General features: G+C 45.0%; 1 long non-coding RNA gene across 1 annotated transcript in view; it reads right to left on the minus strand.

Annotated features, from left to right (window-relative positions):
* Nucleotides 1-27592, minus strand: part of LOC126237848 (uncharacterized) — a 468023-nt gene that overhangs the window by 170400 nt on the left and 270031 nt on the right. Inside the window, exon 2 of the long non-coding RNA XR_007545217.1 lies at nt 23007-23144. This is a non-coding gene — a long non-coding RNA (uncharacterized LOC126237848). The remainder of the gene's footprint in view (nt 1-23006; nt 23145-27592) is intronic.

Genomic DNA, 27592 nt, shown 5'->3' on the forward strand with positions numbered 1-27592 from the left:
TGTGCATACATATTAAGGTGCTACACCGTTACACCCGTTACACCCTTTATATCAACAGTACTGCCGATTAGTAACTTTCACGTATATAGGCAATTTTATGTTCTTCGTAGAGACCTAGTCATAAATGTCGGCCGTTTGTGCTCTCGTGGTTAGTGTTTTAAACTCTCGATCATGGGGCCCCTGGTTCGATTTTCAGCGGGTTTCTCCGCTTGGGACTGGATCTGTGTTTGTGTTTTCCCCACCTTCACTTCATCGTCATCGACTCGCAAATCGCCAAGGAAGTGGTGTTAATAAAAAGACTTGCACCAGGCGACCGAACTGCCCAGAAGGAGAATCCTGGCCAAATACGCAATACTCACGTTTCATCTTTTTGGTAAGCTGTGACTGAAACTGAAACTAATTGATTATTAATTGCAGTGCCTATAATTTGCTTTCGAGAGATATTGCAACTACTCTAGAACCTGTAGTGTCTATTGCAGAATTGGAAAAGGAAGATAAGCCTTTAACTTCTTGTCGATGACGGAGTCATTACAGAACAAACGCCGGTCGCAGTGGCCGAGCGGTTCTAGGCGCTTCAGTCTGGAACCGCGCGACCGCAGGTTCGGGTATGGATGTGTGTGATGTCCTTAGGTTAGTTAGGTTTGAGTAGTTCTAGGGGACTGATGACCTCAGATGTTAAGTCCCATAGTGCTGAGAGCCATTTGAACCATTTGAACAGAAGGAGCACAAGCGTATTGAACGTAGATTGGGGAAGGAAATCGACCGAGGTCATTTCAAAAGAACGAACCGAAATTCGCCTCAAGCGATATAGAGTAATTTTGGTGGTCGGATAAGGATTTGAACCACCTTCGTCCCTGATGCAAATCCAGTGGCTTAACTACAGTACTACTCGCTTTGGGTATTTCAGAGCTGGAGTTTGCTCTTCCCAAGAAACGGTAACATTTAAATCGGTGAAGCACAAGTACGAAGTTGTACACTTTCTGTTAAAACGTAACTGTGCACTACTAGTCGACTAACATGGGATGTGCCCACCTGTCACCTCTATGCTTTCTGGAACTCTTCAGGAGACACTTTTGATGAGGCGTCTGAATGTTTGTGGAGGAGTGGCAACCCAATGCTCTTCATCGGTCGAAACCAGAGAGAGGGTAGAGAGGGTAGTGAAGTTGAACGTCAGAGCCTGAAGCGAAATAAACGTCCGAACTCAGCCCAAAGGCGTTGTATTGGCTTCGGGTTGACATTGTGGGCAGGCCAGTCCTTTTCAGAAATGATGTTGCCCACTGACCAGTGTCTCACAGATGGTCCTCAACGTGCTCATACAAACAATTATTGTGCTAGAACTGTTTCTCTGTTGTACACAGAACACAATGCTGTAAAATATGTTCATATCCTTCCACACTGAGCGTCTTCTTAAGCGCAACAAGAGGACCACATCCCGACTAAGAAAAGCACGCCTATACCGTAACGCCACCTCCTCCCCCGCACTTCACATTCGGAAAGAAGCTTGATGGCAGGTAACTTCTCCAAGCATTCGCCAAACCGAAACCTTCGAACTGACGCAGAGTATGGCGTGACTGAAGATTCCATATCACTCGATTGATTATTCCGTATCAATCGTTTCCAGTCTTTCACTGTCCAGTGGTTTCGCTCCTTACAATCACGTCAAGCATCTTTTAGTACTGAATACAGAAATGTATGAGCCATGAGGAGCTTCACGACCATTGTACCCCATTCTGTTTTAACTCCACACACACAATAATTGTGCAAGCTGGATTGCTGGTACCACTTTGAAACGCACGACTCATTCTTCCCGTTGTTTACAACCACCCACCCTCGGCACTGCTAAACAGTGTGTACTTGACGCCTGCCTGGTCTCGATTCAGCTGCGGTTGTTCCTTTGCGCTTCCACTTCACAACCGAGCCCATTGTGGACTTCGGCAGCTTCAGAAGGTTTCAAATGGTCCTAATGGATCTGTTAATCACACCGTCTCCAATAACCGGTCTACGTTCGAAGCAACTGACCTCCCCTGGCCAACCCATTCTGCTGTCACTGCTTCTCTACTGGAAACACAATACTCTCCCCCTCCTTATACAGCGTGGTCCATTGATAGTGACCGGGCCAAATATCTCACGAAATAAGCGTCAAACGAAAAAACTACAAAGGACGAAAATTGTCTAGCTTGAAGTGGGAAACCAGATGGCGGTATGGTTGCCCCGCTGGATGGCGCTGCCATGGGTCAAACGGATATCAACTGCGTTTTTTAAAATAGGAAACCCCATATATATTACATATTCGTGTAGTACTTAAAGAAATATGAACGTTTTAGTTGGACCACTTTTTTTTCGCTTTGTGATAGACGGTGCTGTAATAGTCACAAACATATGGCTCAAAATTTTAGACGAACCGTTGGTAACAGGTAGGTTTTTTAAAATTAAAATACAGAACGTAGGTTCGTTTGAACATTTTATTTCGGTTGTTCCAATGTGATACATGTACCTTAGTGAACTTATCATTTCTGAGAACGCATGCCGGCCGCGGTGGTCTCGCGGTTCTAGGCGCGCAGTCCGGAACCGTGCGACTGCTCCGGTCGCAGGTTCGAATCCTGCCTCGGGCATGGATGTGTGTGATGTCCTTAGGTTAGTTAGGTTTAAGTAGTTCTAAGTTCTAGGGGACTTATAACCACAGCAGTTGAGTCCCATAGTGCTCAGAGCCATTTGAACCATTTGAGAACGCATGCTGTTACAGCGTGATTACCTGTAAATACCACATTAATGCAATTAATGCAATTAATGCTCAAAATGATGTGCGTCAACCTCAATGCATTTGGCAATACGTGTAACGACATTCCTCTCAACAGCGAGTAGTTCGCATTCCGTAATGTTCGCACATGCATTGACAATGCGCTGACGCATATTGTCAGGCGTTGTCGGTGGATCACGATGGCAAATATCCTTCAACTTTCCTCACAGAAAGACATCCGGGGACGTCAGATCCAGTGAACATGCGGGCCATGCTATGGTGCTTCGACGACCAATCCACCTGTCATGCAATATGCTATTCAATACCGCACGCGACCTATGTGCTCGACATCCATCATGTTGGAAGTACATCGCCTTTGTGTCATGCAGTGAAACATCTTATAGTAATATCGGTAGAATATTACGTAGGAAATCAGCATACATTGCACCATTTAGATTGCCATCGATAAAATCGGGGCAAATTATCCTTCCTCCCATAATGCCGCATCATACATTAACCCGCCAAGGTCGCTGATGTACCACTTGTCGCAGCCATCGTGGATTTTCCGTTGCCCAATAGTGCATATTATGCCGGTTTACGTTACAGCTGTCGGTGAATGACGCTTCGTCGCGAAATAGAACGCGTGGCAAATATCTGTCATCGTCCCGTAATTTCTCTTGTGGACAGTGGCAGAAATGTACACGACGTTCAAAGTCGTCGCCATGCAAATCCTGGTGCATAGAAATATGGTACAGGTGCAGTCGATGTTGATGTAGCATTCTCAACACCGACGTTTTTGAGATCCCCGATTCTCGCCCTATTTGTCTGCTACTGATGTGCGAATTAGCCGCGACAGCAGTTAAAACACCTATTTGGGCATCATCATTTGTTGCAGGTCGTGGTTGACGTTTCACATGTGGCTGAACACTTCCTGTTTCCTTAAATAACGTAACTATTCGATGAATGGTCCCTACACTTGGATGATGTCGTCCAGAATATTGAGCTTCACACATAGCACACGCCATTAGGGCGTTTTGATCACAATAGCCATACATCAACACGATATCGACCTTTTCCGCATTTGGTGAACGGTCCATTTTAACATGGGTAATGTATCACGAAGCAAATACCGTCCGTACTGGCGGAATGTTACGTGATACCACGTACACATACTTTTATGACTATTACAGCGCCATTACCAAAAAGCGAAAAAAGTGGTCAAAATAAAACATTCATATTTCTTTACTTACTACACGAATATGTAATAAAAATGGGGGTTCCCATTTTAAATGGTTCAAATGGCTCTGAGCACTATGGGACTTAACTTCTAAGGTCATCAGTCCCCTAGAGGTTAGAACTACTTAAACCTAACTAACCTAAGGACATCACAAACATCCATGCCCGAGGCAGGGTTCGAACCTGCGACCGTAGCTGTCGCACGGTTCCAGACTGTAGCGCCTAGAACCGGTCAGTCACTCCAGCCGGCTCCTATTTTAAAAAATGCAGCTGACATCCGTTTGGCCTATGGCAGCGCCATCTAGCTGGCCAGCCATAGCTCCATCTGGTTTCCCCCTTCAAGGTAGACGAGTTTGGTTCTTTGTAGTTGTTTCGTTTGATATTTGGCCCGGTCACTGTCAATGGACCACCCTGTATACTGTATTTGCTATTCGCTGTAGTGCACGTGATTCTAGACGGCTGTAGGCATGGTTGCGTGGCCTGTTTCTCAGCTGTCCACTATAGCAAAAACCGTGCGCTCCCTCCTTGAGTCATACAAAAAGTAATTGCTGAAATCTTGCAGAAGCGTATTACAACGTTTTAATTTGCTTTCATGTTGCCGCAGGCATTTAAAATCTTACCGTCCAACGATAGCCTACATGGTATCTAATAACGCCTGCTGACTGTGGAACTTGGGCATTTCAAAGGCAGCAGTTACAAACAACAGCGAAAATCCTCAAACATTGTGACGAGGGCCAGGTTGTCCCGATCGCTGTGCTATTGGCCGCGGCGCTATCATTAAGAGGTGGTGCTCCGTTAAGGATGCAGGGTACTTCTAAATGGTGGAAAAATGGATTTTTTATGACTGTATTAAATTCTATAGTCCTTCCTGATGACATTGATATATACATTATAGGGTTTAAAATGAAAAATGACCTATATATACCAAATTTTAAAATTACGGTCATGTACGTCGCCGCGTCCCCTTTATTTCTGTTACAGAAACCAGTATTATTTCGAAAAGAACTGTGAACTTTCTGTTTCCAGCGATTATACGTATGATATATTGTATATGTTGGTAATAGTGCAGGTTTCTTGTGTCTGTAAATGATTGTCTTTGCTAGTATTTACTTTTGTTTCGCTGATTCAGTTTGTTCACGTGTTACTGAATGTTTGTTGCCCAAGTGCTACATATATTTGTGGAAGTACATATCCTTTAGTGTGCAATTAATACGAAATATGCCACGCATCAAGAGATTCAATAAAAGGAAATTCCGTGGTAACCAGTTCACAAACAAAGCAAGCCACACTGTTGAAAGCAGTCTATGTGTCAGTTCTTCAGGGAAGAAACCCCGACATGGCACGCCTCCTGACGATTCAAATTTTTGTGTTAAAAATGACGCTGTTTGTAGTGGATTTGTTGTTGTTGATGTGGGCATCTTGCCTTCTTTGATAAAGTAAATGACGAAATGTAAACAATGTGATGGTGTAGTGGTGTAGGCTGTCTGGAAATAACTAAACAACAAAGTAGCACGAAGGGCTTAGCGTCAAAATTAGTTGTTCTGTGTAGATCCTGTAATAAATCTACCTCGAAAATGACTTCGAACATTGTGCATAATTCATATGATGTGAATTTGAAGTTAGTGTATCCAATACGTTCAATAGGAAAGGGAAGAAATGCTGCTCAAACGTTTTGTGGTTTGATGGACCTCCCTCCTCCTCCCAATAGGATCAGCAAGTACATAAAAAATACTTTTAGGTGCCTTGACGGTTGTGTCTAAAGCATCTGTGAAACGTGCAGTAGAAGAAACTGTAAATATTAGTGGAACCAGGGACATGGCTGTTGCACTTGATGGGACATGGCAACGTAAAGGACATCGTTCCTTGGATGGTGTTGTAAGTGCTACTTCTCTGGAGAATGGAAAAGTTGTTGATGTTGAGTGGTTATCTAAGTAGTGTCACACCTACCATGGTAACGCTGAAGGACATATTGAACATCAGTGTTCTAAGAATTATGATGGTTACAGTCGAGATATGGATTGTGATGGAGCTCTAAAAATGTGCCCGTTTGTAATGTTAGATACACGAATCATCTAGGCGATGGAGACTCAAAAGCTTTCAATAAAATTAATGAGTTCAATGTTAATGATGATACCTTGGTAACAAAACTGGAGTGTTGTGGACAAGTGCAAAAGAGGATGGGTGCTAGCCTGAGGAAGCTACGAAGAGAAATGGAAGTTGCTATCTGATGGAAAATCTCCGTCTGGCCGACGCAGATTGACAGAAACTCAAATAGACGTTCTTTAGAGTTATTATGGACTGGTCATTAGACGAACTGCACCTCTGAATGATGTTACAGCAATGAGAAAAGCTGTATGGGCTACCTACTTTCAGTAGTTGTCCACAGATGACCAACCTGTTTCACGGACTTTGCCCTAAAGGAGCAGATTCATGGTGTGGTTACCAAGAAGCAAAAGAAAGTGGTGAAATATACCACCATAAGCATTCTCTTCCTGAGCATGTTATGAATTAAATAAAACCAATTTTTAGAGACCTGAATGACACTGTTTTGCTTAGTAAATATCTTCATGGGGCCACTCAGAATAGATATAGAAGTTAGTCTGCATATGGGGAAGGTTGCAATTGGGAAAGGTTACCCAAGAATGTTTTTGTAGGACGGAATACATTAAAATTTGGTTTACTAGATGCAGTAATATGTTTCAATGATGAAGTGATAGGAAGGTTGGAAGTCCTTAGAAATTTAGGCATAAAATGTGGCTCCAATATTGGAGATCAATTGCTTGCGTGTGACCGACAACGGGTGCATGAAGCTGAAAGATTCGCTCTTCAGGTTACCAAAGAAGCAAGAAGTGCTAAAAGGAATGCCAAGAGGAAGCTTGAAGATGAAGAAATGCTGCAGGATAAAGACCATGGTTCAGGAATGTTCTGAGGCACAATTTAATTGGATTCACATCTTCATTCGCAATTTCCCACAAGTTGTATTTTTCAGTATTCAGGTACAATTATTTCCTAAAGCATATAAAGCATTGCTCTAATTTTTTTCTGTTGCAATAGAGTATACTTATGTATTAGACCTAAGTTTTATTGCAGGATCAACTAAATTATAGAAAAAATACCATTTTTAATTAGGAAAAAGTTGTAAAAACTAAAATGTAAGAAGTGATATTTTTTATCCTTGTAATAGACATAATAGGTGGAATTAAATAGGTCTAGTACCTCAGCCATCATATCATGCATATCTGGTAAAAATTTGGTCTCCTTCAAATGTATAACATTAGATTGAGTGGTACCTCAATTTGAGGAAGCATTTTGGAAAGAAAATGTATTAATTTCTTTGTAATTTTTTTAATAACCCTAAGCAGGTTGAAGAATATTCAGAGTACTTCAGATTTGTATGGAAAGTGTGCTGCGTTACCTGATATCAACAAAGAACTGTAAAACATACATTATAAACATGGCCTGAAAGAAATAGGCGTCGATTTTTACATAATATAGAGCCGAAAAAGTACCCTGTATCCTTAACCCAGTCAGAGGCACCATCCCAGTCATACTGTAAACACAGCTGTTAATGACAGCTCGCGGCGCTTCTGGTCCTCGCTTTGTCACGGAGAGAGCCGCTCCTGTCCAGCAAGTGGTATGTTGACAGCTGGGCTGTGCACACTACACAGCCCAGAACACGGTCTGACTCACGTGGTGCCTCCACCGCAGTAGTTTGCTTCTACACCTACATCTACATTTATACACATACTCCGCTAGCCACCATGTGGTGCATAGCGGAGGGTGCCTCGTACTTGCCGTTTACTTTCCCGTTCTACTCGCAAATAGAGCGAGCGAAAAACGAGTCTACGTGCCTCCTCAACAGCCCTAATTCTCGTGCCTTTTGCGGTCGTAACGCGAAATGTACGTTGGCGGCAGTGTAATCGTTCAACAGTCAGCTGCATAAACCTGTTCTCTAAAGTTTCTCAATGTCGTTTGGCGAAAAGAGCCTCGTCTTCCCTCACACGGATTCCCATTTAAGTTCACGAAGCATCTCCGTAGTACTTGCGTGTTGATCGAAGCTACAGGTAAGAAATCTAGCAGCCCGGTACTGAACTGCTTCCTTTAATCCGGCTTGCTCGTGATCCAAAACACTCCAGCAGTTCTCCAGACCGGATCGCACTAGTGTTCCATATGCGATCTCCATTACAGATGAAACATACTTTGCTAAAATTCTCCACATAAACCGAAATCGAACATTCTCTCCTCCTAATACCGTCTATATGCGCTAGTTCCATTTCATATCGCTTTGCAACGTTACGTCTAGCTATTTAAACGACGTGACTGTGTCAAGCAGCGCACTACTAACGATGTATTCCATTACGGGATAGATTCACGTACTCATCTGCATTAACTTACATTTTCCTACGACTAGAACAAGCTGCAACTCATCAAACCAACTGGAAATTTTGTCTAAATCATATTGTATCCTCCTACGGACACTCAACGACGATACCTTTCCGCACACCACAGCATCATCAGCAAACAATCGCACGTTGGTGCTCATCCTGCCCGCCAAATAATTTATGTGCACAGATAACAACAGCGGTCCCATCACATTCCCTGGGGCACTTCTGACGATACCCTCGGCTCTGTATGTAACGCAAGGCTTACTACATCAAAGCTCGATAAGTCACAATACCGTGACAGGCAGACCTAGGTGATACCTGTAGTACACATATCAAAAAAAGATCTGCATCACCTCGGTTCCCAGAGTTCCGCAATCTGTACAGAAAACTGGAGTAGAGGTCAACATAAACATCATTTCCGCCCTTTTTATTGCTCATGAAAACCACACATTGCATGTTGCATCACCATACAGCGAGATCTTCAGGAGTGGTGGTCCAGATTGCTGTACACACCGGTACCTCTAATACCCAGTAGCACGTCCTCTTGCATTGATGCATGCCTGTATTCGTCGTGGCATACTATCCATAAGTTCATCAAGGACTGTTGGTCCAGATTGTTCCACTCCTCAAAGGCAATACGGCGTGGAGCCCTCAGAGTGGTTGCTGGGTCACGTCTTCCATAAACAGCCATTTTCAGTCTATCCCAGGCATGTCGATAGGGTTCATGTCTGGAGAACATGCTGGCCACTCTAGTCGAGGGATGTCATTATCCTGAAGGAAGTAATTTACAAGATGTGCACGATGGGGGCGCGAATTGTCGTCCATGAAGACGAATGCCTCGCCAATATGCTGCCGATATGATTGCACTATCGGTCGGAGGATGGCATTCACGTATCGTACACCACCAGGGGCGTACGTGGGCCCCATATAATGCCACCCCTAAAAGGCAGGAAGCTCCACCTTGCTGCACTCGCTGGACAGTGAGTCTAAGGCGTTCAGCCTGACCGGGTTGCCTCCAAACACGTCTCCGTCGATTGTCTGGTTGAAAGCGTTTGCGACACTGATCGGTGAAGAGAACGTGATACCAATCCTGAGCGGTCCATTCGGCTTGTTGTTGGGCCCATCTGTACCGCGCTGCATGGTGTCGCGGTTGCAGCCATAATCCGTAGGTAGCGGTCATCCACTGCAGTAGTAGCCCTTGGGCGGCCTAAGCGAGGCAAGTCATCGACAGTTCTTGTCTCGCTGTTTCTCCTCTATGTCCGAATAACATCCGCGGTTCACTCTGAGACGCCTTGACTCTTCCCTTGTTGAGAAACCTTCCTGGCACCAAGAAACAATGCAGACGCGATAGAACCGCGGTATTGACCATCTAGGCATGGTTGAACTTCAGACAACATGAGCCATGTACCTCCTTCCTGGTAGAATGATTGGAACTGATCGGCTGTCGGACGTCCTCCGTCTAATATTCTATGCTCATGCTCTTTGGCGGGTTTAGTGACATCTCTGAACAGCCAAAGGGTCTGTGTCTGTGATACAATGCCCACAGTCAACGTCTATCTTGAGGGGTTCTGGGAAACCAGGGTGATGCAAAACATTTTTTGATGTGTGTATTTGACTCCCTTCCAAATGAAAGCACGATTGTTCAGGGGATTAAAAATTAACTGCAAATATCTCTCCCGGGAAACGCTGACTGATCTCGGATTTGCAAATTTTAATACCGATATCTGCGCCAAAAACAGTTTTCCACACTCTCTTTAATTCGGGAGGACGACGGTTTAATCCCGCGTCCGGCCATCCTGATTTAGGTTTTCCGTGATTTCCCTAAATCACTCCAAGCAAATGCCGGGATGGTTCCTCTCAAAGGGCACGGCCGACATCCTTCCCTAATCCGATGAGACCGATGACCACGCTGTCTGGTCTCCTTCCCCAAACAACCAACCAACCACACTCTGTTTATAGAACGCCAAGTTGCGATATTCTACCAGTGAACAATTTCACAACAAGTGTTGCACAATTACATTATTCTGTGGAGACATATAATTTCAATGCATCTATACCTAAAATCATGGTGATTCTTTCCAAGAACCCTCACTAGCTCTTCGTAGGAAGAAATTATAAAGTTCTAGATTCTTGGTTGCCAAATGCCCTTAATGCAAGATGATGCTATTCGTCTCAACCTGGGAAATTTAGGCTATGTGGATCTACATATACATGTATACTCTGCATTTAAGTGCCTGGCAGAGGGTTCAGCGAAACACCTTCACAATTCTCTATTATTCCAATCTCGTACAGCGCGCGGAAAGAATGAACACCGATGTCTTTCCGTACGAGTTCTGATTTTCCTTATTTTATCGTGGTGATCGTTCCTCCCTATGTAGGTCGGTGTCAACAAAATATTTTCGCATTCGGAGGAGAAAGTCGGTGATTGGAATTTCGTGAGAAGAACGAAAAACGCCTTTCATTTAACGATTTCCAGCCAAATCCTGTATCATTTCTGTGACACTCTCTCCCATATTTCGCGATAGTACAAAACGTGGTGCCTTTCTTTGAACTTTTTCGATGTACTCCGTCAGTCCTATATGGTAAGGATCCCACACCGCGCAGCAGTATTCTAAAAGAGGACGGACAAGCGTAGTGTAGGCAGTCTCCTTAGTAGGTCTGTTACATTTTCTAAGTGTCCTGCCAATAAAACGCAGCCTTTGGTTAGCCTTCCCCACAACATCTTCTATGTGTTCTTTCCAGTTTAAGTTGTTCGTAATTGCAATTCCTAGGTATTTAGTTGAATTTATGGCTCTTAGATTAGACTGATTTATAATGTAACCGATGTTTGAGTTCCTTTTAGCACTCATGCGGATGACCTCACACTTTTCGTTATTTGGGGCCAACTGCCACTTTTCGCACCGTTAAGATATCTATTCGGGATTTGGGGATTACAATATTCAATCTCGCTACGACAACCCTGGGTTCACTAATCCCTGAATCGGTTTTGATGCCCGTTATTAACTCAGGATTATTTGCTGCTAAGAGGTCAAGTGTGTTTTCATAACCGTTTACTATTCGCGTGGGCTCACGAACTAACTGCTCGAAATAATTTTTTGAGAATGCGTTTAGCATAATTTCGGATGGTATTTTATGCGTACCTCCGGAATTAAACATGTATTTCCGCCAACATATCGAGGGTAAATTGAAGTCACCACCAACTATTATCGTATGAGTCGGGTACGTGTTTGAAATCAAACTCAAGTTTTCTTTGAACCTTTCAGCAACTGTATCATCTTAATTGGGAGGTCGGTAAAAGGATCCAAATATTTTATTCCGGTTGCCAACAATGACGTCTGCCCATACTAACTCACAGGAAGTATCTACTTCAATTTCGCGATAAGTTAAACTGCTTCTGACAGCAACAAACACGCCACCGCCAATCGTGTTTAGCCTAGAAGAATGTTGGGAGGAAGAATTTAGTAATACAAAATAATAAGTTTCCAAATCCATCATACCATCGCCCCACTTACATGGCACTGAACTATCGGTAGTAAAATCTAAGGACAATGCCTGAATGCGGACTGTGAACGTGAGTTTATTAGGTCAGTTAGAGGCATAACTAGAAAACATGGAACAGAAACGATGACATTGTGGAATATCTGCAGCTTAGAAGAAACCAACATAAACCATAAAAAACAACTGATTGAACCTCACGTAGGTTATTCTCAACAGAAAATTACGTTGGAGAATCATGACACTGTACAGTTTACGGATGTTCCATCTAGGGCCGTACCGAGCCTGCAGCCACAGAGGGGTTGTGGAAGCTGATCGGAGGAAAAAAAAAGTCGGTTTAAGGACTATCCGGCAGATATGCGTGAGTTCTCTTACCTCTTTTGCTTCGCCTAGGAGAAGTAGACTTTCTCTCGTCTCACAACTAAACAAGCGGTTCTAGGCGCTTCAGTCCGGAACCGCGCTGCTGCTATGGTCGCAGGTTCAAATCCTGCCTCGGGCATAGATGTGTGATGTCCTTAGGTTTAAGTAGTTCTAGGTCTAGGGGAGTGGTCACCTCAGATGTTAAGCCCCATAGTGCCTAGAGCCAGCCAACTAAACACATGCTGTTGTCACAGTTTCATTTCGCCCAGTTAGATTCTGAAAGGAACCACCACTACCGAACTGACTTCTATCGCCAACACGGTTTATGTGGCAACAGTTCACCTGGGTCACGCAGCTGCCGTCTACACGCTCATGTTCAGCAATGGATACTTTGCTGCTACTTCTTTCCGGTGTGATACGCTCTCAGGGGTCGCCGACCAAGTGCTGAAGCATGACACCATTTTTGTCTGTTTCTGCCGACTGAGGACTGGAGCGTGTCGTGATTATGGAGCAGCAAGCAAAACATGTGGAAGGTACGTGTAATTTACTTGTCCCTTCGACCAGTAATTCTGCGGCTCCCAAGTATCAATTGATGCGGTTACCTGTGTAAGTAAAAAAATAAGCATTCTGTGACTGATTAATAACTCTCGCCACGTGGTCTAGGGCGCTTTGTCACGGTTCACGCGGCTCCCCCGTCGGAGGTTTCTTGTCCTCCCGCGGGCAGGAGTGTGTGTGTTGTCCTTAGCGTAAGTTATTTTAAGTTAGATTAAGTAGTGTGTAAGTCTAGGGACCGACTACCTCAGTATTTTGGTCCCATAGGAACTTACCACTACCACCACCACCACCACCACCACCACCACCCACCATCACCACTACCAAATAACTGTCGTTGTACTTATAGACAGCTACTCTTTTCATTTACGCTCAGTCCTCTCACGCAAAAAACCGTTTTCTCTGACATTCGTCATTATATTGATCAAGCGCGTGATATCCTCAAGATCACTGAAAATAGACCTTAATGACTTATTAGCTATTTTGTGGTTATTACAATGCAAATGAAGCTCAATACATCTTAAAACATAGAAAATCTTAATGTTCTTGTTAATCGATCCGACAGATTCTTAATTAGTATAATTCTTGTACCAGGGGAACCCTGCGAAACTTCCGCACTTTTATACTCGTAGGTATGAAGCTGGGCATCCATCATGCCCTTCTGCCTACGACAATTAAAAGCCACTTTTGTCCTAAAATTTTCCACAAATAGTAAGTTTTAGCGCAAAATTGGTAGGCAGTGTTAGAAGCTGGTTGTCAGTGTGTGGGTGTTATGTTGACGAGTTGCACAACGGATTGATCTGACAAGTGCCCTTTGGCTCCTCCAAGAATCAATTTCCACCCCCCAAGTCAGACAGATGCTCCTAACGTACCAAAAAGAAATACCTGAAAAACTTGCAGCAATAAATATCTTCTGGAGTCGTCCACTGTAAGGAAAAGACACAAAAATATTTTATTTTCTTACGTGACTAACGGGATACTTGGGTACTGGAGTACTGCTAGTTAGTGTAAGAAAAACATTAAACGACTGGAAAATATTATTTATTGCAAAATTGAAGAAAATCAAGTGAAACTTTTATTTATAAACTGATACACAAATTTCCGGGTTCTTTTCAGAATAGGAGGTTACTTCTTATGGATAGGAATCCTGTTAATGACGTTTATATGCAAAGTGTGGAAAAGCTCTTTTATCCCTTTTCTTTAAGAATGTTATTTACTCGGCGAATGGCTGAGAGCCGCGCCTACTCAACTTGAATAATTATCCGATTGAATTTTTCTAAGTACGGTCGAGGCTGTCGCGTGAGAAATGTAATGGAGTGACGTGAATGAAGTATGTTATTTCTAATGGAGGAAAGATGGGGCTCGCCTATGCTGTAGCGCTGTAAAGGATGAGCCAGACAGTAGCAGACTTTACTATACGAGGGCAGTTCAATAAGTAATGCAACACATTTTTTTTCTGAAACAGGGGTTGTTTTATTCAGCATTGAAATACAGCAGGTTATTCACCAATCTTTTAGCTACACAACACTATTTTTCAACGTAATCTCCATTCAATGCTACGGCCTTACGCCACCTTGAAATGAGGGCCTGTATGCCTGCACGGTACCATTACACTGGTCGATGTCGGAGCCAACGTCGTACTGCATCAATAACTTCTTCATCATCCGCGTAGTGCCTCCCACGGATTGCGTCCTTCATTGGGCCAAACATATGGAAATCCGACGGTGCGAGATCGGGGCTGTAGGGTGCATGAGGAAGAACAGTCCACTGAAGTTTTGTGAGCTCCTCTCGGGTGCGAAGACTTGTGTGAGGTCTTGCGTTGTCATGAAGAAGGAGAAGTTCGTTCTGATTTTTGTGCCTATGAACACGCTGAAGTCGTTTCTTCAATTTTTGAAGAGTAGCACAATACACTTCAGAGTTGATCGTTTGACCATGGGGAAGGACATCGAACAGAATAACCCCTTCAGCGTCCCAGAAGACTGTAACCATGACTTTACCGGCTTAGGATATGGCTTTAAACTTTTTCTTGGTAGGGGAGTGGGTGTGGCGCCACTCCATTGATTGCCGTTTTGTTTCAGGTTCGAAGTGATGAACCCATGTTTCATCACCTGTAACAATCTTTGACAAGAAATTGTCACCCTCAGCCACATGACGAGCAAGCAATTCCGCACAGATGATTCTCCTTTGCTCTTTATGGTGTTCGGTTAGACAACGAGGGAGCCAGCGGGAACAAACCTTTGAATATCCCAACTGGTGAACAATTGTGACAGCACTACCCACAGAGATGTCAAGTTGAGCACTGAGTTGTTTGATGGTGATCCGTCGATCATCTCGAACGAGTGTGTTCGCACGCTCCGCCATTGCAGGAGTCACAGCTGTGCACGGCCGGCCCGCACGCGGGAGATCAGACAGTCTTGCTTGACCTTGCGGCGATGATGACACACGCTTTGCCCAACGACTCACCGTGCTTTTGTCCACTGCCAGATCACCGTAGACATTCTGCAAGCGCCTATGAATATCTGAGATGCCCTGGTTTTCCGCCAAAAGAAACTCGATCACTGCCCGTTGTTTGCAACGCACATCCGTTACAGACGCCATTTTAACAGCTCCGTACAGCGCTGCCACCGGTCGGAAGTCAATGAAACTATACGAGACGAAGCGGGAATGTTTGAAAATATTCCACAAGAAATTTCCGGTTTTTTCAACCAAAATTGGCCGAGAAAAAAAATGTGTTGCATTATTTATTGAACTGCCCTCGTACTAGCCTCCAAACTGTAACTTCATTTTTCCATTGCGGCCAAGCCACGGCCGGCAGTGTTAGCTGCCTCTAAATTCTTTCGTCCCACGGTCTAGTAACAGGAAGTCAGCACCGAGGAAGGGCACATTGATCACGCGCCTCTCTCATGTGCTTACGAGGTAACGCCGCCCCAGGCGTCGCTTAGCAGGCGACGCTCTGGAAAGTTCCATGCCGCACGCACGGTTTGCTCGGTCCTGACCAATCAGGGCGGAGGAAGCAGCGTGGTGCGTCGAATATACCCAGCCGCCCGCCGCCGGGCTCGCACTCTTGTATTCTTGCTCACCCGCAAGTCGGATGCGCGCCCTGTAGCATTGAACATCTCCCGCTTCTCCCGGTGCTGCGGCACTGTGGACTTAGTTTTGGCAGACAACAACTTTCGGTAGCTTCGCGATCAATGTTCGCCAAATGATAAGCTCTGGCTCACCCTCACCTCCCTAGGCCTATGTAGCCCCTTTCAACATGCTTTAGCCAATAAATGGCCTTTCTCTAAAAATTACCCTATTATTCCATAACGCCCACCGCCTGCCCATACGCCCATCCTGTACAGCGCACTATACCGTGAGCTGCGACGACTGCTGCCTGTGTCGTTTGCCGCTGAACAATAACAAAACTATCTCTTTCTATCAGGATTGACCTTTGCCAATCGAACTCTCACTACGCCTTGATGAAGTCAAGGACTCCTATCTGCCCCTAGTCTAACTACTGGCGTGGTACACCTGTCAGATAACCACTCCATCATGATGCCACTCAATATTCATTCGCAGGCGCTAATTAATACACTGTCTGTATTCACAGCGCACATTAAAAGATGTTCAAATGCGTGTGAAATCTTATGGGACTTAACTGCATAGGTCATCAGTCCCTAAGCTTACACACTACTTAACCTAAATTATCGTAAGGACGAACACACACCCACATGCCCGAGAGAGGACTCGAACCTCTGCCAGGACCGGCCGCACAGTCCATAACTGCAGCGCCTTAGACCACTCGGCTAATCCCACGAGGCCGCACATTTAAGGGTCGTGACCAACACAGTGAACAAACACTTAATCGTGAGCGACTCAATGTAGAGTATCACTCCAATTCGCTAGCAACAGAGGTGCTCTCTCAGTGCACTACTGAGTAGAGACTTTGTTCCTCATTCTCTGCGTACACGCACGAGCGCACTCGCTCCTGCTACGTGTTCCTGCTACCAAGAGCGTCACCGGAACGACTTCCCTCCAAGCAAAAAGCGAAAGGGGATATCATCCGCTGTCTTTCCCTCACTCCTATGGCTCATTGCGTCAGAAATAGTCCATCAATCAGGGTTACTCTTACAAATGGCAGAATGGCTAAGCAAACCAATCTGGAAATATATACACTCCTGGAAATTGAAATAAGAACACCGTGAATTCATTGTCCCAGGAAGGGGAAACTTTATTGACACATTCCTGGGGTCAGATACATCACATGATCACACTGACAGAACCACAGGCACATAGACACAGGCAACAGAGCATGCACAATGTCGGCACTAGTACAGTGTATATCCACCTTTCGCAGCAATGCAGGCTGCTATTCTCCCATGGAGACGATCGTAGAGATGCTGGATGTAGTCCTGTGGAACGGCTTGCCATGCCATTTCCACCTGGCGCCTCAGTTGGACCAGCGTTCGTGCTGGACGTGCAGACCGCGTGAGACGACGCTTCATCCAGTCCCAAACATGCTCAATGGGGGACAGATCCGGAGATCTTGCTGGCCAGGGTAGTTGACTTACACCTTCTAGAGCACGTTGGGTGGCACGGGATACATGCGGACGTGCATTGTCCTGTTGGAACAGCACGTTCCCTTGCCGATCTAGGAATGGTAGAACGATGGGTTCGATGACGGTATGGATGTACCGTGCACTATTCAGTGTCCCCTCGACGATCACCAGTGGTGTACGGCCAGTGTAGGAGATCGCTCCCCACACCATGATGCCGGGTGTTGGCCCTGTGTGCCTCGGTCGTATGCAGTCCTGATTGTGACGCTCACCTGCACGGCGCCAAACACGCATACGACCATCATTGGCACCAAGGCAGAAGCGACTCTCGTCGCTGAAGACGACACGTCTCCATTCGTCCCTCCATTCACGCCTGTCGCGACACCACTGGAGGCGGGCTGCACGATGTTGGGGCGTGAGCGGAAGACGGCCTAACGGTGTGCGGGACCGTAGCCCAGCTTCATGGAGACGGTTGCGTATGGTCCTCGCCGATACTCCAGGAGCAAGTGTCCCTAATTTGCTGGGAAGTGGCGGTGCGGTCCCCTACGGCACTGCGTAGGATCCTACGGTCTTGGCGTGCATCCGTGCGTCGCTGCGGTCCGGTCCCAGGTCGACGGGCACGTGCACCTTCCGCCGACCACTGGCGACAACATCGATGTACTGTGGAGACCTCACGCCCCACGTGTTGAGCAATTCGGCGGTACGTCCACCCGGCCTCCCGCATGCCCACTATACGCCCTCGCTCAAAGTCCGTCAATTGCACATACGGTTCACGTCCACGCTGTCGCGGCATGCTACCAGTGTTAAAGACTGCGATGGAGCTCCGTATGCCACGGCAAACTGGCTGACACTGACGGCGGCGGTGCACAAATGCTGCGCAGCTAGCGCCATTCGACGGCCAACACCGCGGTTCCTGGTGTGTCCGCTGTGCCGTGCGTGTGATCATTGCTTGTACAGCCCTCTCGCAGTGTCCGGAGCAAGTATGGTGGGTCTGACACACCGGTGTCAATGTGTTCTTTTTTCCATTTCCAGGAGTGTAGCATCTGCGTTAGGTGTTTACCGTCCACTTGTGAGAAGTCTGAGACTTCGCACTAGGTCCGTCAAAAAATGCGTATGCTGGGCTTCTCCCAAACAATACAGCGGGTTTTGCTTTTGAGGTGAACATGCAGGCCATATCCCTTTTATCTTGCAAAAACTGTTTTGGTCCGTGGGCGGTCGGCTGGCCAACAGAGCTGCGTGCTAACCCACACCTCCTACGGAGTTTCCAGAGGGCTGGTTGCCTCCGCCGAACAAAAACCCCTGTGGCCGTCGTGTCTTGAATGTTTGTGTACGCCAGCCTCGACTTTTTAATCTCGGTGCGCATTTGCGATTTATTCATTAGATTTGCATATCGACTAAAAGGAAATATGTAAAATTGACTCTACCCTATCGAGTTTGGGCTCGAATGAAACGTCTTGATACGCAGAATACGATGGTGAGGTCGGAATATGTAAGAAATGAAGGTCAAGAGACAATTCCACCTTACACGGTTCAAGAACCCTTCTAATGATAACAATATTATGAAAAGGAAAGTTGCCACTCACCACATAGTGGAGATGCTGAGCCGCAGATAGGCACAACAAAAAGACTGTCACAAATAAAGCATTCAGTCAGTAAGGCATAGACGACACACACACACACACACACACACACACACACACACACACACACACAGAGAGAGAGAGAGAGAGAGAGAGAGAGAGTGAGAGCGAGCGACTCACGCAAACGCAACTCACACACACGACTGCAGTCTCAGGCAATTGAAACCACACATGAGTGGCAACTTTCCTTTTCATAATATTGTTACTTTCCATCCTGGATTTTCTATTGTTTGACTTTCTAATGGTAACTCATTCAAACCCGTACGATCAGTATGCTTTGAGAAAAAGCATCTTGACTTGAAAAATAATATATTTGATCAAGTCTCGCTGCCAGTCGGTTTCGTTGTACTTCATTTTTATGAAGCCTATTTACAAAATTAAAATTAGTTAAATAAGAGTCGAAAAAACTGAATAAGTATAGTTTTCTGGAGGAGGAGGGTCGCTATTAGATCTGCCAGGGGCGCAGGATCTCTGGTTTTCATTTCTAGCTGCGATTTCAGCACATCTTTCACGTGCATTAACTTCAAGAGAAGTACAGCTACGTTAAAATTCATTTGCTCCTTTATTACTTAGTCATGATGAAGCAGGGTCCTCATATTCCGTCACCAACTTTGGGCAGAGTTACGTTGGCGATACACCGACGAAAATAAAGAATTTTATGATGGCACGGGCTTTCGGATTGTCTATTTTAATGAAACAAACATAGAACGACTGTTTTATAAAAGATTTCAGCAGATCAAGTAACTCTCTAAGTTTTCCTATAGAGCAATATGTAACAACGCAACAAAGGAAAACTTTGCTAAAATGAAAGTTGACATTGTCAGACCACGAACGTTACAGCTTGGCATCGTCGAAACATACTTGCTTCAGAAAGCACTTTAGAACATTGCATCTGAGTAACAAACTGCAGCATTTGCTCATAATGATTCACAAGACCGGTACAGTGCATAGTAAAAAGTATTCAAAGGCACCACAGCTTTAACGCGGAGTCTAATTCCTCTGTTCGTATGATTTTGCTTTGAAAATAAAAGAAAAGCCCACCTCCAGCTACTTCAGAATTGTGTCGTCCTTTGGAGCCGGGAAAAATCGAAAATGAAATTGGTATGCGTGTGCACGTAATTCCCAGGAAGGAAAATTTCATTAACAACGCGACGTGTACTGCTAAATTACGCCATTTAACGTTATTCCGCGCCCGGAGGCATATGACTTTTATTCGGTCGCTCTGTTGCTATGAAGAGCGCTCAAGCTAAAATGAAATGCACTCAGCGAAAGCTGCTGTAAATATGGTTAGATCCTCATCATAATTGCTAAGTAAAGGGATGGCAGGCCGCGTCTGCTCAGAAGCTTATTTAAGGAGAGAGTAAATAATTCAGAACTGTGTGGATATTTTAGAGTGAAAATTTCCCTTAAAGATATATTTAATACTTCAATATATGTGGAACAGCAGCTGCTTGACGTTAAGATGTACAGTTTTGATGCGCCCTTGTTAAATCTGAATCACGTGTACTAACGACTCCGATGTATGAACCATTCGAGCTAGCCGACTGCCTCTGGAATATAACTTGTAAAGTAGTGCTGGACAGCCTTACACTCTCCATGGCATTGTTTTCTAGTCATGATATTTACGTTTGTGAAGCATATCCTAGACAGTTCCCATAAGCGCAGTAACGTCTACTAATTGTAATTGCTATTATATTTTCGTTGTTTTAATTTCATGGGGCACGCACACTCTACCTTCCGAAAATACTGAAAAGCGAAAGAGTCATAGAAGCTTCTCTTGAAACGGTGGAATATAGGTCTACTATAGACGCGTAAAGAATTTCAACAGACATCACTGCTTCATGTAAAAAAGTATGTCGTACATAAGATCAGGACGACTTGTATGCGTTTCATTGTTTTTGGATGCAACACCAGCGCGGCAGCGGTGGTAAACAACCACAGGAATTTACCATTGGGTTATCGGTAAGCGGCGATTAATTCAATTAATGCCGTTTATAGCTTTCACTGGTGCAGCTTCGCCGGCCGAAGTGGCCGTGCGGTTAAAGGCGCTGCAGTCTGGAACCGCAAGACCGCTACGGTCGCAGGTTCGAATCCTGCCTCGGGCATGGATGTTTGTGATGTCACTAGGTTAGTTAGGTTTAACTAGTTCTAAGTTCTAGGGGACTAATGACCTCAGCAGTTGAGTCCCATAGTGCTCAGAGCCATTTGGTGCAGCTTCAATGCATCAATAGATCTCTAACACATACTGTAGCTGAGTCCTGTTTTCTAATTTGCATTTGTGGTGCAGTTTGATTGGGCGTCATTTAACTGTCCTGTTGCCTTACTGAAACTTCTTACAAACTCAAGTCCTGCAAAATTTTTTGCTGTTGACGTTACTAGAGGTTACTATGTCTATCAAACTGCTAATAGCCTTTTAGTATAAAAGAGATCATGCGTAGTCCAGTCATCGGCTCACACAGATAAATCCAACACATTCCCTGTCCAATACATCGGCTGCCCGTTTCACATTCACTGGCCATCAAGTTCGAATGGCCGTTATCTGTATTGTAACGTGACCTAATGGCGACTCAAACTCCGGCTCCATATCGGCATGGGGACCGCACAAACGGTGACTTACGTCGTGGTCAGAACTTGTCTTGGGAGCGCTGACTACTAGGAAAGCGTCAAGGACACTCACAGTATACATGGTGGTCAGAAACCATCTGAAAAGCTTGTAAGGGTGCTGCAGGGTAGTTTCCGAGTTAATTAACGTTGAAGTTAGCCAACCAGGCCGTTGCCCGCGCAAATTCAAGCTGATCGTCGGAGATAGTGTCGCCAAACGTGTTCTTCGTTTGGTTGCATAAAACCGAACAAGTAAGGATCGAACCCGAGATATCGTCTACTCTATGAGAAGAACTGCGCTAATTACATATGGCTGGCCGCTTGAGTTTGCGCAAGCTACGGTCTGATTGACTAATTTAAATGGTAATTAACTCGGAAAAGGTGCAACGCGTCGAATTATTTTTCTTAACATTTATTTCTCGGCACAATCTGTCCTGCAACTCCCATACAAGCTATTCAGACTGTTTCCGACCAACGTCTATTATCAAGGTGCCCTCAGCTACCGCTCGTGGCCCTTGTTTAAGGACTCGAATCGGCTGTTGAAGGCAATTCGTATCGCCTAGCAACACAGACTGAGGGAGGAGACTAGCCGTGCCATTTCGCTGGATTTCTACCGCATTCGTACTTTTGATGACTTAGTTAATTCCGTGAGACGACGTGGCTGTTGAATCCTGTATTTTCTTATAAAACTATCTTGTTCTATTTTGGCTCTAGTGGACTTTGACACGGCACCTATGATCTGATTTACTTATTCCACAGTGTTTCAGTTGTGAATAAACCCGAGCATTAAAGTAAGTGTCGAATCCTTCGGTCGGTACATCAACTGCTTTACATATTAGGCTGCAGGGAAGGATGAACAGTAAACTCTGCAGACAACAGCTGTACACAAGAGAGGAATAGCTGTTCACATTATGAACCTCATAAACTTGCACAAAAATGTCCACAGAAGAAGAGCGAAATGTGTATAACAGTCGATAGTGGGAACTTTGAAAATAAAAAGGGAGTGGTGTTCAAAAAATGGCTCTGAGCACTATAGGTCATCAGTCCCCTAGAACTACTTAAACGTAACTAATCTAAGGACATCACACACATCCATGCCCGAGGCAGGATTCGAACCTGCGACCGTAGCAGTCACGCGGTTCCGGACTGAAGCGCCTACAACCGCTCGGCCACAGTGGCCGGGGAAGTGGTGTTAATCAGTATTTTTATCTGTGGAGTGTTGACTATTGTAATGAGGCTTTTATATGCATAACAATGAAACACTCACTGTAAATTGTACACATATTTATACGAACTAATTATGTTGCTGTTGTTTATAATGCCAGTTCTTGAAAATATCTGCCATTCCGTCTAAACCATCACCAAAGTATCAGCAGAGATTTTGTTAAAAAATAATGCTTTGTGGTGCAAAGATATCGACAGTTTTAGTGCTTGAATTTGTTGGTAGTCAGTTTAGAGACACTTACTACTCATCTGTTCTTGGCCGCACACACATTATCCATTCCTCACTTGCAGACTACTTGTCGTTTCTGGGCTGGAATGTGGGAAGACCATGGTTTCAATCCCTCTCGCTTCAGTTGACACACATCATACGTGCGAGCTGAAACAAAAGAAAATACTCCTTATTTAACGTGATAACGTATTTGTCGATTCAGAAAGTCTCTAGTAACCTGTAAGTACAAGCTACCGTTAGTGATTCTTTTATCAGATACTGAACTAGAAATCAGTTCATCCCAGTTTTCGATGCAAAGTAAGACATTTGTAGCTTTAAATATATTATACATTTTCCAGTCTAATAGTTTAGTGGTTTTTGCAATAACAATTATTTTCTCAAAAAATGTCGACTAGTTGACTATTTTATTGTGTTTATGTTTCGAATTCTCACCTGTTTCTGTTACACACAATTTTATTTCATAATAATTTAAATTAGCGTTATTTCAATTATAACAAAACAAAATTAAAGAAGAATCAATTAGACTAGTGGCTTTCGGTAGAGCGTAAAAAATGAATCTCGCCTTCAGTACAGAAAAGTATTTTAATCCTAATCTACACTAATGTCCATTAAAATTGCTAAACCACGAAGATGACGTGCTGCAGACGCGAAATTTAACCGACAGGAAGAAGATGATGTGATATGCAAATGATTAGCTTTTCAGAGCATCCACACAAGGTTGGTGCCGGTGGCGACACCAACAACGTGCTGACATGAGGAAAGTTTCCAACCGATTTCTGATACACAAACAGCAGTTGACCGGCGTTGCTTGGTGAAACGTTGTTGTGATGCCTCGTGTAAGGAGGAGAAAAGCGTACCATCACGTTTCTGACCTTGATAAAGGTCGGATTTTAGCCTATCGCGATTGCGGTTTATCGTATCGCGACACTGCTGCTCGCGTTGGTCGAGATCCAATGACTGTTAGCATAATATGGAATCGGTGGGTTCAGGAGGGTAATACGGAACGCCGTGCTGGATCCCAACGGCCTCGTATCACTAGCACGAGAGATGACAGGCATCTTATCCTCATGGCTGTAACGGATCGTGCAGCCACGTCTTGATCCCTGAGTCAACAGATGGGGACGTTTGCAAGACAACAAACATTTGCACGGACAGTTCGACGACGTTTGCAGCAGCATGGACTATCAGCTCAGAGACAATGGCTGCGGTTACCCTTGACGCTGCTTCACAGGCAGGAGCGCCTGCGATGGTGTACTCAACGACGAACCTGGGTGCACGAATGGCAAAACGTCATTTTTTCGGATGACTCCAGGTTCTGTTTACAGCAACATGATGGTCGCATCCGTGTTTGGCGACATCGCGGTGAACGCACATTGGAAGCATGTATTCATCGGCATACTGGCGTATCTATCACCCGGCGTGATGGTATGGGGTGCCATTGCTTACACGTCTCGTTCACCTCTTGTTCGCATTGACGGCTCTTCGAACAGTGGACGTCACATTTCAGATGTGTTACGACTCGTGGCTCTACCCTTCAAATGTTTAAAATGCTGAGGTCATCAGTCCCCTAGAACTTAGAACTACTTAAACCTAACTAACATAAGGACAACACACACATCCATGCCCAAGGCAGGATTCGAACCTGCGACCGTAGCGGTCGCGCGGTTCCAGACTGTAGTGCCTAGAACCGATCGTTCACTCCGGCCGGCCCTACCCTTCATTCGATCCCTACGAAACCCTACATTTCAGCAGGATAATGCACGACCGCGTGTTGCAGGTCCTGTACGCACCTTTCTGGATGCAGAAAATGTTCGACTGCTGCCCTGGCTAGCACATTCTCTAGATCTCTCACCATTTGAAAATGTCTGGTCAATGGTGGCCTAGCAACTGGCTCGTCACAATACGCCAGTCACAACTCTTGATGAACTGTGGTATCGTGTTGAAGCTGCATGGGCAGCTGTGCCTGTACACGCCATCCAAGCTCTGTTTGACTCAAAGTCCAGGCGTATCAAGACCGTTATTACGGCCAGAGGTAGTTGTTCTGGGTACTGATTTCTCAGGATGTATGCACCCAAATTGCGTGAAAATGCGATCACATGTCAGTTCTAGTATAATATATTTGTGCAATGAATAACCGTTTGTCATCTGCATTGATTCTTGGTGTAGCAATTATAATGGCCGGTAGGGTATATACAGGGTGTTTCAAAAATGACCGGTATATTTGAAACGGCAATAAAAACTAAACGAGCAGCGATAGAAATACACCGTTTGTTGCAATATGCTTGGGTCAACAGTACATTTTCAGGCAGACAAACTTTCGAAATTACAGTAGTTACAATTTTCAACAACAGATGGCGCTGCGGTCTGGGAAACACTATAGTACGATATTTTCCACATATCCACCATGCGTAGCAATAATATGGCGTAGTCTCTGAATGAAATTACCCGAAACCTTTGACAACGTGTCTGGCGGAATGGCTTCACATGCAGATGAGATGTACTGCTTCAGCTGTTCAATTGTTTCTGGATTCTGGCGGTACACCTGGTCTTTCAAGTGTCCCCACAGAAAGAAGGCACAGGGGTTCATGTCTGGCGAATAGGGAGGCCAATCCATGCCGCCTCCTGTATGTTTCGGATAGCCCAAAGCAATCACACGATCATCGAAATATTCATTCAGGAAATTAAAGACGTCGGCCGTGCGATGTGGCCGGGCACCATCTTGCATAAACCACGAGGTGTTCGCAGTGTCGTCTAAGGCAGTTTGTACCGCCACAAATTCACGAAGAACGTCCAGATAGCGTGATGCAGTAATCGTTTCGGATCTGAAAAATGGGCCAATGATTCCTTTGGAAGACATGGCGGCCCAGACCAGTACTTTTTGAGGATGCAGGGACGATGGGACTGCAACATGGGGCTTTTCGGTTCCCCATATGCGCCAGTTCTGTTTATTGACGAAGCCGTCCAGGTAAAAATAAGCTTCGTCAGTAAACCAAATGCTGCCCACATGCATATCGCCGTCATCAATCCTGTGCACTACATCGTTAGCGAATGTCTCTCGTGCAGCAATGGTAGCGGCGCTGAGGGGTTGCCGCGTTTGAATTTTGTATGGATAGAGGTGTAAACTCTGGCGCATGAGACGATACGTGGACGTTGGCGTCATTTGGACCGCAGCTGCAACACGGCGAACGGAAACCCGAGGCCGCTGTTGGATCACCTGCTGCACTAGCTGCGCGTTGCCCTCTGTGGTTGCCGTACGCGGTCGCCCTACCTTTCCAGCACGTTCATCCGTCACGTTACCAGTCCGTTGAAATTTTTCAAACAGATCCTTTATTGTATCGCTTTTCGGTCCTTTGGTTACATTAAACCTCCGTTGAAAGCTTCGTCTTGTTGCAACAACACTGTGTTCTAGGCGGTGGAATTCTAACACCAGAAAAATCCTCTGTTCTAAGGAATAAACCATGTTGTCTACAGCACACTTGCACGTTGTGAACAGCACACGCTTACAGCAGAAAGACGACGTACAGAATGGCGCACCCACAGACTGCGTTGTCTTCTATATCTTTCACATCACTTGCAGCGCCATCTGTTGTTGAAAATTGTAACTACTGCAATTTCCAAAGTTTGTCCGCCTGAAAATGTACTGTTGTCCCAAGCATATTGCAACAAACGGTGTATTTCTATCGCTGCTTGTTTAGTTTTTATTGCCGTTTCAAATATACCGGTCATTTTTGAAACACCCTGTATGTGTCTGAAACGGTAAATAAGTATTCATTAGTTCCCTGTAACGTTCACATAAATACGAGGTATTTTTCTTTTTTTCCAAGGTCAAATCGGTCGCGAAGTTAAAACCACAATGAAAATCCGGCGAAGCTTTGTGGACGAGTGTTGCACAGCGTTTCTGCTTGGCTTTCAGTTCTGGGCGCACGGCGAGCACGTAAAGATACCTGGAGTCATAAAGTCTCCTGCCAAGTGTGAAGTGGGTGCAGTCATTCCATTTCCTCATGCTGTGAGGTCCACCTGATTTCATGCAGTCAACATAACGTACTGTCATGTGTGACAGCAAAGTACTGCAATGGTCAGGAACTTTCGAAGCAAGATGTACAGACGGTCAAGATGCAGGCAATCAAGGAAGGATGTGAGCGTCAACCGATGATCTAGTTCTACAACTACATCTACATCTACATCTACATCTTCTTGTATTCCAGTAGCCAACGTACAGTGCGTCGCAGAGGGTACCCTGTACATTACTTGTCATTTTTATTCCTGTTCCACTCGCAAACAGAGAGAGGGAAAAACGATTGTCTATATGCCTCTTTATGAACCCTAATATCTCTTAACTTATCTTCATAGTCGATATGCGAAATATATTTTCGCGGCAGTGTTATCGTTCTACAGTCAACTGCAAAAGCCTGTTCTCTACATTTTCTCAGTAGTGCTCCACGAAGGGAACGTTACTTCCCTTCAGTGATTCCCAGTTGAGTTCCCAAAACATCTCTGTAATACTTGCATGTTTCTCGAACCTACCGGTAACAAATCTAGGAGCCCGTCTTTGAACTGCCTCGGAGTCTTCCTTTATCGGACCTGAAATCTGGTCT

The sequence above is a fragment of the Schistocerca nitens genome, chromosome 1 (assembly GCF_023898315.1).
Source record: "Schistocerca nitens isolate TAMUIC-IGC-003100 chromosome 1, iqSchNite1.1, whole genome shotgun sequence".
Lineage (NCBI taxonomy): Eukaryota > Metazoa > Arthropoda > Insecta > Orthoptera > Acrididae > Schistocerca > Schistocerca nitens.